The following is a 13,688-nucleotide window of genomic DNA, read 5'->3' as shown; positions in this document are numbered from 1 at the left end:
CAGTCCCTTTGAAGGTACCCAGGCCTGATACCCCACTGTTTGTACAGAGTAGCTCCTATGAGTCAAGCTGGCAAGGCTGTCAGCAGGCCTGATATCCCATCCAGTACACATTTACATTTTTGCATTTCAGATGGCTTGAAGTGCCTTATTACTTCCAGCTTATTATTCAGAGATCTTTCTGACAGTGCGAGCAGGTCAAGTTGTCACTCCCACCAAATGTGCCGTGCTGCTTGGGAATCAGGCTTACATACCTCCTCCCTGGGACTCGCAGAGCTCATTTAAACCAACACCAAAGATCTCGAAATCACAGCCTAGGCTTTCTCCCGAAACTGGCTCCCATTAGGATGAGTCCTGCAGGCGCCGTCTGTCTCCAGCTCTTTGTTTGAGGGAAGTGCTGGGTCTCGGGGCTCGCTCCGGAGTGGAGAAGTGCTTTCACCAGCCGGGCAGGGAGGAATCATGGAATGTGTCACACTCCAGCAGCTCTGAATGCCGAAATCTGGGTTAGTGACCGTAAACATTATTCTAAGACAGCATTCTCCAGAGGCATCCATAATCTTTGAGCAGTTCAGAAGCTCCTGCCAACCACCCTTGTCAAGCAGAAAACCCCCAAAATGAAGCACACCAAGTTATAACCATATTTTCAAGGACTCTTTATTAGGTAAAACCATCTAAAACTTGGCCTGTGTTTAGTTGTGCACACAAAACCACGGGCACATTACACCTCTGTCTGTACTGCGGTTGAAATATCTGATGTCCTGCACTGAGTGGGGACACAAGGCTTCCAGTTAAAGACTAAGTCGGACCCCTAAAAAGTTGGCCACAGAATTAATATTGAATCTAAAAGCAAAATCTGAGTTGACTGAAAGGTCATCAAACACAGGGAGATAATTACTGCTTGATGTTCCAGGAAAACCAGGCTCTGACACTGAATAAAGAAAAAAAAAGCAGCACTGGAAGCCTTTGATGAACGGTAACAAAAAGATTCTTTCTTTCCCATCCCCACCATGCAAACAGAAGAAGCATGGAGATACTGAGGGCATTATACAAGAAAACACCAAGAATCGTGTAGGCCTGAGCATCCTGTTAAACTTCAAGTCTTTTTTTCATTGGCATACAGAACAAATCAAGTATTTCAAAGTGAAATGTCTTTTTTTGTTGTTGTATCATTTACTTTGCCGACTAATCCATTTACAGAGTTGGTTAGCTTTTTCTCATGCAGATTTGGGTCCTTGCCTCATTCCAAAATGATGAATTACAACATGCTAAGATTCTAGGGGTGCTCAAGTTTTGGGAAAAGGCTTAGTGGGGTAAGTATTAAATAATAATAATAATAATAAACCAGTATGTTTCTGCATTGAGGGAATCTGCAGCAGCTATACAAAAAGCATTTGAAAATAGCAAAAAGATTATGAACAACGAAAAATTATGAACTGTCAAATTAAGATAATCAAGAGTCACAGTACCTCTATTGCTAAGAAATAATAGCTACTTGTGTTCTTGGAAAAAATGAAAAAAAATCAACTGCTAGTTTAAGAAGGCTTTCAAAACATGCAGGATCACAGAATCACTGAGGATGGGAAGGGACCTCTTGAGATTATCTCATCTAACTCCCCAAACTCAGTAAGAGTATAATTATTCTTTTTCTGAAGCATAATTGTAAATTTACCTAATTAAAACACAACAGAAAAAAAGGCTGAAGAGCTGTAATTCCTTTCCATAACATCCAAGGAAAATAAACGTTCTCCATCTGTTTAGCTAATTTTATCATATTTTTGATCTGCCCTTAGTTAGTGGGGAGTCTGGGAAAAACATCAACTACTACTGCTAAGCTATGGGAGAAAATTCCTGTGCCTGGATTCTGCAATTGGTGCCAAAACCTAAGTTTCAGAAGCCACTTGGATCGAACTGGCTAAAATGCCAAAAGCATAAGAGCAGAGAGCAGCCTGGTAGCAGGGCTGGAACAAGCCAAACTCAACAGCAACATGGAAGAAGATCAAAAACCTCAAGCATCCCTGCCCAGGCTTTAGCTGGCACTTCAAGAAGTGAAAGACTCATTTCATTGCCTGGAGTATGGGTTTGCTTTCTTTCCAGCTGGAGAAGCATCATCAGATTCAAAGCACATACAAATCCAGGCACACGGGTTTGTGAGAAGAGCTGGAAAGAAAGCAGAGCAGGTAAAAGTAGGTCTTTGGAATAGGTAAGGAAGAGCACGGTGCACGTAGCTGCATAATAATATTATTATTATTATTAGCTGGGCTAATCTGAAGGGTGCGTGGCACAATGCTGGTTGGACTACCAGCAAAAAAGATCCACGGCATGGTCAGCAGATATCTCGGCAGGATCAAAGCCTTATTTTTATATCTGTCCATTCCAATTGCAACGTTTGAAGCTAGAAATAGTGCAGGCATAGCAGGAGCACCATATGGAGAGCACACTCCTCTCAAAGGCCGGGCGAGGGAACAGGGGTCGGGCGGTGAGCTCTGTGCAGACAATCTCATTTCAACGCTGAGCGCTCGCTTGGGCGCTGCACCGAGGCTTCAGCTTTTAGAGCAAACACAATGCTAATCTGATTGTGCTAAAGGTGGCACACAGCAATACCTGCCTCAGGGAGCAGCTCGATTGCTTTAAAGGTAAAACAAATAAAGTCAGTATAAAAGGTTGACACGCATTCCTTAAGATCAGATTTGACAGCCATCCTTCATATGTATCTAATACCAAACACAGATGCCAGTAAATCACAGAACCTCTGGATTCTCATCATCTAAGGAAGGTCTTCTGGTCTTTTTTCCTATCTCTCTACCACGTACCTTCAGCCAGGTAGCCAGAATGGGCTCCCCAGAGGAGCTTTTGGCTTTCTCAGAAAATTCTGCAGCATGAACTGGGGTGGAGAAAAGGCAGGTGGGGCTGGTGTTAAAATGCAGCTGGAGAGGGGCTGGAGAAGAGCAGGGCTGCAGAGAGGCAGGAGCATCCTCGCAGCAGTGCCGGGCAGAGGGTATGCAGCACAGCATGAGTGCTGGCCAGACAGGGACAGGTCCTGGAGGCAGCAGCAGCCTGCATCGCCTGGCCAGCAGCACGGGCGTGACAGCACCCGAGCAAACAGCCACCATAAGGACAGCGGGAGAGGTTTCCCCCACACCTCCTGTCCGGGTGAGCAGGCTGACCTTGGGCACGAAAATGTCAAGGACGCATCAAAGCCTTTTCCTGGCAATTCATCCAGACACCATCGCATCGCTCCTGCAGGCTGCGCCCCAGGACAGGCAGTACCTGCTTATCAGAAACCGTGGCTGACGTGCCTGGGTTGTTTCTGAACCACGGATGGCTTAGAATGAATCTCACGTGGAAAAGGAGCTCAGGGAATGTGCCCCCTGAACACAACCTCACCTGCCCTCCCGGTGGTCCCAGGCTGATATTTATGGCAGTCTCCACATTTCCTCCACAAGTTATGCCAGAGCTGCAGGATTTATTTGCTCATCTACTTTTTTCTCATCATTAGTTGCATGACATCCTCTGCTGGCATCATCCTCCCAGCTGGCAAAGCTGGTGGAAAACCCAGTGCTCATGAGTCCCCCACAACCAAAGTCACCCACATACCAGTGTCAGCTTTAGGTAGCACTAAAAATAAAACAACAGCCTACCTAAACACATTAATTTCTACATAAATTGCTGAACTTCTAGTTAATAGACTTCTGAGGATTTTTGGTGGACAGAACACTCATTTCAAAGCAGATGATTAGGGCTGTATGAAAATATCCCTTTTACTGTTCAGCATTTAGATTAATATACTGACTAGTTTTAACATCTCAGCAGCCCTCCTCCTGCAAAAACACTTTACAGTCCCAGTATAAAAGCCCTGAAAGGCCAAGTATTCACAGGTGGGATGACAGATGCAGAGGTTATTTCCTTCATACAGCAACCAACCACCTTAGACCCCCTCAGCCATAGGGAAGACAGAAATCTGTCCTAGGTAGCACTCACCAGTGCACTGAGTACACCATAATCGAACTACTTGCTTGTAGGATCAAAGGTAGGAAACAGGTCATTATCTGGGACTGTTAGGGATAGAGAAAGGTTTTACCCAGGCTGAGTTCCTGAAATACACGTAGGTAATGGATCACTCCTGTTTTAAAGCTCTTCACCTTAAAACTCATCACCTCATGGCCACTTTTAGTTCCACCAGGGCAGACAGCCTTATAGAGCTCCACTTGCTCTGCCTGGATTCTCAGTTTCCCTCTGCCGCCTCCTCCTCTCCACCACTCCCTTGCTGGGAAAGAGCAAAGATGAAACTTCTCACAATATTTGGCAAGAACACCTACATGATGCAACTGCCCAGAACCAGGACTTAACAACCCATAATTCACGTTTACCGATCAGGGCAACATTTCGGGACTTTCAGCAGCTGAAGTCTCTAGGTCAAACAAGTTGTTTCCATTCACTTTGGTCATTTTTTAATTAAAAAAAATAACAGCTACAAAGCAATGGAAATCAAATGCTAGACTTTGGCACCATTAAGAAAGTCAAGGGATTTTACCACCAAAATGTGATTCTGCAAATAACCCCCAAGTCTTGGGCTACCAAATACCCAAGGTTTCAGCAGACTCATCCTTTGCCTTCCCAGGACTTTTGTCTACGTAGAATTGAGATTTTATCCATCTGTCTGCACTTACCAGTGGTGATGCTCAGATCTTTCCCGGGAAGGGTCAGGCTGACCACATGTGCTGTAAACCAACTGCACCTGCACAACAAATCCGACGCTGGAGCCCAGCAGTTTTCCTGCTCAAGCACAGGCCACCTGCTTTCCGCAGCACACCTGAGACACACAAGAGGAAAAACTGGTGTCAACTTTGGGATACAACAACAACCAAGTGCTACACTTAGTAAAGAGTGACTTGAAACCAGAATGAAAAAGGTGCTGCGTTCCCACCGCCAGTCTCCGATTTAGGTAGTTCAGCCGGAGTTCACAGTCTGGACAGATTAAACAACTCGCACAGAACACACTCAAGCTTTCAGGTGTACATTATGAAGAACTTCAGATTGCGATAGCCTGTGCTTCTGGCATGCTGAGGCCTCCAGAAGTTATAATTTGTCAAGCGTACAGAAGGAGTTAGTCCCAGGAGCAGCAATACCCACAGCTGATGCACTGATCATGACAGGGACGTAAGCAACCTCAGGGAGTTAAATAGGTGCTGGGCCTGGACTCACATCACTCTCTCGGAGCCAAATTCAAGTCTGCTTTTCCTCGTCTGCTGTTTACTCCGTGTAAGTGCCAAATGACATTAACATGAAGGCTCCCTGAAATTCCATCTCACTAACATTTAAAAACATGCTATTGATTTGTGTCTGTCTTGTGTCGAGACTTGTCAGCAAGCTGCTGTGAAAGACACGCGAGGAGAGCAGGGCACTCTTCAGAGACGCTCAGCAGCTAACTGCAGCTCCCAGAGGGATCCGCACACTTCGGTAATCAAGATGATTCCATTTTCCCAAGCCAGATGGCTGATTGATCTGATATTATAGAGCACATGGTCAGACTAAAACGTTTTTTCACGCTCCATTACACAGTCTACTTCCAAGTCTAGTTAAACGTCTTCAGATCCTCTGGAGAATAAAGAAAAAAAAAAAAAAAGAGAGAAAAACAGCAAAAATACATTACTGTCAAAATTGTCATAAGATGCAATTACAGCAATACCATTGTTAAAAAACTAGATCTTGATCCTTCTTGGGGGAAACCAACACAGCATACAACTTTTCCTATGAATTATTTTGCTATTGGAATACTTCCAAAAATTTTGAACGTCACAAGGAATGGGCATTTTCAGGACAACCGCCTCGTTTCACCAATAATGAAAGGCCAGGACAAGCTCAGCTCTAGACACCTGCCCAGGTCTGCTTGCTCTGCTTTGATTCCCATGGAGCAGCAGCCCATGGTCCTCGGGGCAGCCTGGAGGACCAGCGGTATGCGTGATACTGGGAGCACTGCAACCCACACCTCTGAGTTTGCCCATTTACCACACCTTACACTGACACTACTATAAAATACAGTGTCTTCAGGCACCCTGTTATCGAGGAGTTTATGCAGCCACATTTAGACAAAAACCTGAAACAATCCAAGCCTGCAGAGCATCGAGCATGAGCTGCTGGAGCTGCCACACTCACCACTCTGCTAGTCAATCTGCAGTGGCTGCGTGTATTTTCTCCTGGGAGCCTCTGTGTAAATATGCAGAGCCTGGATTTATGAAACAATCCTTTTTCTTCTTTGCTCAGTTTTGAAAAGAAGAAAAATAGCCAAGACTCTGTCCCTGTCTCACCCTTTTATTTTATTGACATTTTGTTTTTTTTTTTTTTTTTTTTTTTTAATCTCTGGAGACCAGGGTTAAAGTTTCAACTCAGCCACAAGCACAGTGCTTGATGGAATTGTTTCAGTGCCTAATAATTATTTGTCCACACCATAAAACTATTATCTCCCAACCTATCATCATTAGCCTTTACTGTTTGGCCAAGGCAGCAGGTTGCATTGGTCATACCTGAGGTACATGCTGGGCTGGGCGGGTTAGAAAACACGGGAACTGCCTGCACAAAGCAGACCTTCGGCTAGGAGTATTGCTTGCTTTCCTGGAGGGGGGAAAAAAAAAGGACCAATTCAACACAAACGTTAAGAGTAGCAATTACTTTATCGACATATTTGCTCCCAGCAGCTTATGGGTGCAACTATTTTTTGCATTGGAGAAAAATCAAGGTCATATTATGCTTAGATTGTATCTGATTAATTTTTCATACTAAAAACATTTTCAATGCCAGATGGCTGATTTGTGGTCATTTAGAAACCAGAAGGCATCAGTCAGGAAAAGAAAAAATCCCTCAACTTCGTTCACTGAACAACCTTTTTCCCTATGGCCTTGCTAGTCAAGTTGTATTACATACTTTTGAGCAGGGAAGTCATTTAAGAGAAGCATGAACCTTTATGATTTTAATGCGTCCACTTCCCAAGCCTTTAGAATTATTCTTTCCCACTCAAGCCAAGACTCTCCCGGGTAAAATTCCCAAGCACAAAAATACTGACCTCTGTGCTACCTTTTGCTAGGAAGAAAGCTAGCAAAAGACCTTTGGGTCACCTTTATCACCCAACTTGGGGACATTGAGAGAGATGCACGGGGAAAGCTGGAGTCTGGCTCTGCTGTGGCTCCCGTTGTCACCTTCAGGTTACAGCTTGCTAACTGGCAAACAAAGAGCGTCCCCTGGGGACAGCAGAGCAAGGACAGAGCTGCTGCAGCCCGCACAGCAGTGACCAGACTCCAGTTTGTCAGTGCTGGTGCACAGAGGAGCAAAGCACCCAGCTCCCTCCTGTCCAGGTGAAGCCCAGGCTTGCGCAAGCGGTGCAGAGGCTCTTCTGTCCTGCATATGCCAGGCTACCCGCTGCTTAACATTTGCCAGAATGTCATTCAGAAAGGAAAAAAAAAGCGCTCCTTAATTATAGCCCTTCTGTCGTTCGACTCAGGGGTTTTATTAAAAGGGAGAAAGCACAGAGAGCAGCTAATCAGCTGCTCCGAACAAATGAAGTTCTGGAGATTGATTTTTCAAGTGATTAGCGGTGCAAACACGCGTCTTCGCAACTCAAAACCTTCACATTTTCCTCCAACAGTTACTTTCATTAACAAAGAAAGGATCAGAAAAGGACAGTTAACAGCCTCAGATACAAATGGTTTTGCCACCCGAGCACACAGATTTAAAAACCTATTTTGCAGCTTTTTTTTTTCCTAGTCCCATCAGCTCCACAGGTTCCATGGACAGCTTTAATTAGAAGCCAAAGCCGCTGCTGTACCTTTGCACATGCAATTCTTGCGTGACAGAACATCCCTTGCTGGACAAAATGCCATGGAGCTATGCACAAGCCATTCACTGCCTTCAGCAGCATCTCAGCACCGCTGTCCCTGTGCTCATGTTAGAAGCTCTAAAGACAGAGCAGAACAGCTGCCAGCACCTTATAGGCTGAAACAGGGACTGGAGTAGCTTAAAGACAGATGACACACCCTGAAGGGAGCTAACACTAGGTTTGGTGGCATCAGGCAGCTTAGGTGTTTGCTGTGCTTCTTTCCATACCTGCCAGTCCCAGAAGTATTGAGCACCTGCAGCTGACAGCACCGCTGGGAATGGAAGTGATGGGTGCTTGGCTCTCAGGCAGTACAGCTGCAGGGAAAGCCGAGCCATGAAAATTAAGGCGAGAGAACCTGTTCGATAGATCACAACCTAGATTTAGTTTAGATCCCCCAAAAGGACAGCACTAATAAAATCATCATTTGTTTACCATTTGTTGCCTGATTTTATGAAGGTGAAAGCTGTACAAGTTTCACCAGTGACTTAATACCTTTCGGAGCAAGAGACTGGCTGGGGAACAATTTTGTTTGCACCCACAATCAATTAACACGTCTCTACCTCCTCCCTGGCTTCACATGGGAGGCTGCCAGAAGACAGCCTTTTTCCTCTCCGCGTGCTCTGTCTCACCATACCCAATACACACCCATACATTCCCCGTCCTGCCTCAGAGAAAAGGAATTCATTTCATCAGACGGACGAGGAAGTCCAACATGACCGCTATACTCCGGCAGTGCGTGGCAATAGCATGTGGCCAGCTGGACCCTTGCCACACTGCAGGGAGGATTTTCATGAAAATAAAATGCCCCTAGCTCACAATGGAGGAAGCATTTTCCACAATAAAGGAAGCACACAGAGACTGTGAATCCCTCAGTCCCCAGAAGCTGGAGAGGCAGGAAGGGGAGCTGATGCTCTTGCTTCATTCTCACCAAAACAACCTTAGCCTTAACCTTAGTTCCGAGACAGGGTTTATGGCAGGTGTTAGACTCTATTGCTTCGACCTCTTACAGCTTCCAAGATGCAGCAGTGTCCCTGGGAAGGAATAGAGCTCTGAATTCAGGGCACCACTGCCACGCGAGCTGCTGCAGCGCTCCTTTCACCCACCGTGCTCTCATTACACAGCACCACGGGACATTCACTTACACCGGCAACGGCAGCTTCGCAGCTCTCCTGCGAGCAGGGGGACTTTGCTTCCAGGGAGATCCAGGATTTGCAATTAGTGCAGTTGTGCAGGACACTGTTACTGAACCTGCCATTAACAATTACACTTAACTGTTGGTGAGAGGACAGCATGAATTAAAGCACTGTCTGTACATCATACAGGTAGATATAAACTACTTGCTGTCAAGATACCGCACGCTCTATCTCCAAACCCTGCCTTTTTGGGGCACTGCTTTCCATCCAGACCTGCGTGATGATTAAAGCACATCAGTGGGACCAGGGCAGAGAAAAACCCTACGGGTTCAGGATCTCCTTCCCTGCCCTGCAGGGTGAGCCTGTCTCATAGCTATCAGTGAATTCTTCCCACTCTCAGTGGCAGGTGTGTTTTTCTTCCCCAGGCTGCCAGCACAGGAAGCTCTTAGACCAAAATTTCACTCCCAAGAGAAGTTCTGTCCCGAGTGGAGCAGCTGGAAAGCCACCTAAAGCTGCTCTCTAAGAAGTGCTCTTTCAAAGAGAAAACTACCGGCTAATTGAGGGCTGTCACAAAACCCCATGTGCCTCAACCTCCACTGCGTGGCCCTTGGCACTGCTGGTGGAACCAAGCACCAGCAACAGCCACGTTGAATATGCAGGGGACCAGAGAGTCAAGGTGCATTCCTCGTGCTTACACGGGCTCAGAGACAATCTCACCGCAGTTCTCAGTAGAATTAATTCATGCACTGTGTGCGCAGCACTATCAAGATACAAGAAGGAATGGATTACATAAATACACTTTTGTCATGGGGAGTGGAACAGCTGAGACCAATTTTCATTTTCATTTTTGCTTCTGCACTTCGATACGCTTTGTAGATATTTTCCTTCAGCAAATGATTCAATCCATCACAATTAAAGTAACACAATGTAATCTTTCCTTTAATTGTTCCCTTTCTATACAAGTTCAAAATACTTTCAAAATACGTTCAAAGTAACAGTTAAAATAGAAAGATTATTTTCAAAATTAGCACAAATCTCCAAATGGGTTCAGAATTACATGCTGGGAGTCTTGCAACGCATTGATTTTTGGTACTTAATTTTAAAAGATTTCCAAGGTACGCCAGCATGAATCCGAGCTGATATTTCCCAGGAAACTCTAATGGACTTGGGTATTCAAACCTCTCAGAAGATCAATCTCCTTTCTGGTGCACTGCTGCAGCCGCTCTCCTTCCCCACGAGCTTGGAGCAGCGGTGCCCAGCCGTGGCAGAGACAGATGGAGCAAGCCCTGCCTGCTCGTGGCAGCAGCCCAAGGGCCCCACACCTCATCCACTTCCACGGCTTAGGAGCAAAGCAGTAGGGAAGGGCATAAACACAAGATCAGAAGGACAAATACAGGGAAAGACGCCAAGCAGAAATGTGGACGGTGTCTATTACTTGCACAGCGGCGCTCAGGAAGAGGGAATGACCAGCAGTTGGGCTGCATGTCCCAGCAGCTTTGCTCGCTGCTAACTTGGGCAGGTTTGACCCACAGCTCAAAAGCTTTTCCTGACTATTCATAAGCTTGCACGAGTACTTGTACACACAGATAAGCCTGTCAAATGGCAAGTAAGAGCTATGCTCAGAACGTCTGCCCTCTCCTGTAACCAGGAAACAGGTGAAAAAGAGCAGTTTGACATCACCCCAGTTAATGAATGTGATTTCTTCTATCGCCTCTTTCCCTCTCCTGATTTGTTTTCAACCCCTTTCCCTTGCCGTACCTCCTGAATGATTGATTCCATGTCCAAGCTCTGCAATGAAGCAATGCCAGCACTGATGCCTATCAAATGAAGAGCTGAGGACTTCCCAGCACGAGGCAGACCAGCGCTCTCAGCAGTAGCTGGGGACACCAAGCGATGGCGTGCAATGCGCACACGGTACCCAAGGAGCTGGAAAGCAGCAGCAGCAGGAGGTTTCCTCCCCGTGCTTCCCCAGCGCTGACAGCGGCCACCTGCTCTCGCACATGTCAGCTCAGGCTCACGCAGCACACTCTGGGAAGCAAATACACTAAATTGTTAGTGTTGCCTTAGGAAATTATGACGTGCCGTCTTTGCAAATGCTAGAGTAATCGTGCTTTCAGTGAAACTTGGCTCCCCAAACTGCAGAGCTGCTGGTAATAATTTTAACAGAAATGGCATCCGCCAGCATTGTAAGGATTCAAGCTTTCATTAGCTGTCAAAACAGGATTTCGTACAAGCAGCACTGTTGTTTCAGGAACCATTCCTCAATAAAGGATCCAAAGGGAACCATTACCCACACCAAGCCGTCTATCTGCATGTTATACTAAAGCACTTGCCCTGCTCACCACAGCCATCCAAGAGCTCTGTAACTACTCAGCGATGTGAAGGATGCTGAAGCAATCAGCACATTCCAGCTCTTACCAGAGCAGGTATGCAGCAGCACCTGGAAAACAGCCTTAGAAAAGCAACTGGTGTAAAAGGAGTAAAAATTCAGAAGTTACGCCTTTTGCAAACGTCTCAGCACATCCACCACGCAGCAAGCAGCATGTGTGCACACGACAAGCTTTAGCTGGTTAGGATGGGTGCCAAACCAGTAACATCCTACCTGCTCGGTGCTCCCCCAGCTGAGTCTGCAGAAAAAGCACTGCTGCTTGTCCCAGCTGAGCTCGGATATCCCTACATTGTGCTGCAGCACCCAGCATGAAGCTAGCCCAGAAGACGCCAGCCGTGCCATGCCATGTGTTATCTATGAGCACACACTGGTGAGGAGGAAAGGAGCAGGGGGACGGGGTCACAGCCCTTATCCCAAACCTCTCCCTCTCCTCCTACCTGCACACAGAACAATGCAGGTGAGCCAGGCTGGCGAGGCAGCAACTGCACACTGGGCAGATGGAAATGGGGCAGCTTTCAGCACAGAGCAACAGGCAGTGCCTCTGAGTGCAAACCAGAGCTTCTGGAGTCAGTCCCCAGCCCAAACTGGTCTCAGCACAGGAGGAAGCTGACCAGCTGTGCAGTTACCTACAGAAAATGCGTCTCCCTGCCTTCACATAGGAGCTGAGGACCATTCTGCTCAGAACCACAGGACACAGCTGTTTACAGCAGTGTTGCAGAACCCAATTCCTGTGTGGCCCAACGCAGAGTTACCTCACATGGCTACTCTGTGCTACAAACCTCCATAACCCTTTCCTTACATACTCATAAATTAATACACCAGAATTGTATTCTTACTTCTCATGCATATGTTATTATTACTCTACCCCACCTGAAGCTGCTGGAGCTAAATGAAATGCATGTTTAAATCAATAAAAGTTTACCATCATCTTCAGCAGAATTAAATGACAATCTTGATGCCCAGGTCCTGTCACACTGTGATACCATTAATATTACTCATATTAGTATGGGCAGCAAAGCACAACGTTATATCAAATCCTGTCTGAACAGAGTCTTATCAAAGAAATGTCTGACAGAAAATACATCCTCCTAAAATAACTGCGGTATTTGCTAGCGGCACCCACGCAGTGCAGCGCTGAAACTTCTCGGCTCCTTTCCAAGCTCCCAGAGCAGCGATGTGCTCACGAGAACCCCGAGGGCTGCTCTGCGCAGCCACAAGCGGCACATCCTTACTCCAGCACTGCAAAGCTTGCCGAAATGAGCCCGGTCTTACAGGGCTCACTTGGACTGTTATCTAAAGGCTACGAGGTTTGGCAAGGTATTTGGGATTAAACACATTCAGCAGGTCCATTCCTGCTTTCCGCATGCACCGTGACACTGGAGGAACCCGCAGCAGCAACCCAGCCAGGACATGCCAGCACAGATTTGTGGACTACAGGGGGATACCAGGCACATTTAAACAGTAAAAATAATAACTTGAGAAGTCTCTGCTGTGGCCTGAAGTTTACGGTTTCAATGCTCAGTAGTATTTCAGCTGCTCAGCTGAAGCAGGGCGCTGGTGCCATCTGCTGTTTGCTCGGGGCTGGCAGGTGAGCACAGGCAAATCAAATGACAACAAAAGAAAATGACACGATACACTGAAATCCGGCATAAATGGAAATCCTTCAGATGCCTCGGAATCTCCTGTGGCTGCTTAGGGATGAGAGTTTTACACAAGATTTATTTATGTGGGAAATATCACAAGTGAACCCTTGCTGAGAGTCCTTAATGCCACCTGAAATTAGCCCCAATGCCCTCCTGGAAGCAAAGGGCAGGATAAAAACATATATTCACACTTATTTTTAGGGGGCTGGGGGGCCTGGCTTCCCCTGCCAGGGGTGAGGACAGAAGGCTGTTACCTTCAGCAGCCAGGGGCCTGAGGGGCTGCAGCACAGCCGCTCACGCCGCTGGTTTTTGACATACCCACTTTGAGCCCAGCCCTTACACAGAGGCACCTATTTGAGTTTGACAAGTGAGCATCACTTTATCATTTTCCCAGGACCCAACTCATATAAGACTCATTCACACCGTCCTTCCCAAGAGCTATTTACACTGGCAATTGTGCTCTGCCACAAGCACTTAACCCACTGCCCAGCCAGAAGACGGGTTTCACGCCGACGCCGTGCCCCTTCCTGCAGGTACCAGCCAGCGCACACCAAGACCGGAGCTGCACCGTGCAGAGGAGGCAGGCAGCACGTCTCTGACACAGCGCAGGCAATGCTGCTTTTAAATGGAGCCGCTGAGGCCAGCAGCACACGAGCGGG

At 46.8% G+C, this 13,688-nt stretch overlaps 1 long non-coding RNA gene across 1 annotated transcript in view; it reads right to left on the bottom strand.

Annotated features, from left to right (window-relative positions):
* Positions 1 to 12,002, bottom strand: part of LOC118173655 — a 30,701-nt gene extending 18,699 nt beyond the window's left edge. The window contains exons 1-5 of the long non-coding RNA XR_004754329.1: positions 8,092 to 12,002; positions 6,519 to 6,606; positions 5,164 to 5,592; positions 4,665 to 4,807; positions 252 to 496 (exon numbers count right to left, since the gene is read on the bottom strand). This is a non-coding gene — a long non-coding RNA (uncharacterized LOC118173655). The remainder of the gene's footprint in view (positions 1 to 251; positions 497 to 4,664; positions 4,808 to 5,163; positions 5,593 to 6,518; positions 6,607 to 8,091) is intronic.
* Positions 12,003 to 13,688: the final 1,686 nt, after the last annotated feature.

The sequence above is a fragment of the Oxyura jamaicensis genome, chromosome 13 (assembly GCF_011077185.1).
Source record: "Oxyura jamaicensis isolate SHBP4307 breed ruddy duck chromosome 13, BPBGC_Ojam_1.0, whole genome shotgun sequence".
Taxonomy (NCBI): Eukaryota; Metazoa; Chordata; class Aves; order Anseriformes; family Anatidae; genus Oxyura; species Oxyura jamaicensis.
Note: the sequence above shows the minus strand (reverse complement) of the source record. Positions and strands in the feature narration are given on the sequence as shown.